Below are 1,205 nucleotides of genomic sequence, written 5' to 3' on the forward strand. Positions count from 1 at the left end.
TCCAGGCTGAGCTGTCAGCACAGAGCCTGATGCAGGGCTCGAACCCAAGGACCGTGAGATCATGACCTGAGCTGAAGTCAGATGCTCAGCCGAATGAGCCACCCAGGCGCCCCAACAGAACTTTTTTCCAGCGTATGCCTTGATAGAATAGTGAATATCTGTGTTTTCATTCAGACCTTATCTAGCTTATTTTGCCATATTTGATTTTTAAACAAAAAACCAAAAAGGCTGGTTTTGCCATGTGAAGAGAAACGTTTGCTGAAAAGGTAATGAATTTTTCACCTACTGAAATATTCCTGAGTGTTACACTATTAACAATAATAGAGACTAAAAAATATGGTGTTCATGCACATAGGGGAAGTGTAACTAAACCTGCCAAAAAAAATCCAAGAATTATATATTAAAAATGCCCCGAATTAGATGAAAAATGCTAAAGAGGCTGACCTAGATATTGTGAGAAACAAAGAAAGGAAAATAATTTTATTATATTTATCTTTATTTTTTTAAGTCTATTTTGAGAGAGACAGAGAGAACCTGCATATGTGTGTGAGAGAGAGGAGAGAGAGAAAAGAGAGGAAAGAGAGAGAGAGAGAGAGAGAGAGAGAGAGAGATCTCAAGGAGGCTCTGCACTGTCAGTATGGAGCCCAATGTGGGGCTCAAATTCACGAACCCTGAGATCATGACCTGAGCAGAAATCAAGAGTTGGACACTCAGCTGACTGAGCCACCAAGGCACCCCAAAAAGGAAAAATAACTTTTTAAGTAATTATGAGGGGGAAAAAAAGGAGATGAGGAGGTAAGGTAGCACAGGATTGGGATGGAAGAAATAATTTAGTCTAAAAAATTCCCATTTTACTTTTCCCATTTACTTTTCCTCTTAAGGCAAGGACCTAAAATTATGATTCTCAATGCTCTAACAATTCTTTCAAGAAGTGCATGTAAGTTAAATAAAGTGAAAGAAAGGCAGTAGTGGGGGAAGACTAACATTAATCAGATCTCGGGATCTTGTAGGAGCTAAAATTAATAGTGTGCCAACAATTGAGAGCAAAGAAGAGAAAATGAGAACTATAAAAAATTGATGTCAGCTCAGCAAATTATTCATTTTTTAATTACCAACAAAGTTAGCTTATGATTTTGATTATACAAGCATTATAATTACTGATAATTGCGCCTCTCATCTTCTAAGTGCATGGAGACCACGCACAT

At 37.8% G+C, this 1,205-nt stretch overlaps 1 protein-coding gene across 1 annotated transcript in view; it reads right to left on the reverse strand.

Annotated features, from left to right (window-relative positions):
• SLC16A7 (solute carrier family 16 member 7) overlaps positions 1-1,205 on the reverse strand; it is a 90,027-nt gene that overhangs the window by 705 nt on the left and 88,117 nt on the right. The window lies entirely within an intron of this gene.

The sequence above is a fragment of the Suricata suricatta genome, chromosome 10 (assembly GCF_006229205.1).
Source record: "Suricata suricatta isolate VVHF042 chromosome 10, meerkat_22Aug2017_6uvM2_HiC, whole genome shotgun sequence".
NCBI classification, from domain to species: Eukaryota; Metazoa; Chordata; class Mammalia; order Carnivora; family Herpestidae; genus Suricata; species Suricata suricatta.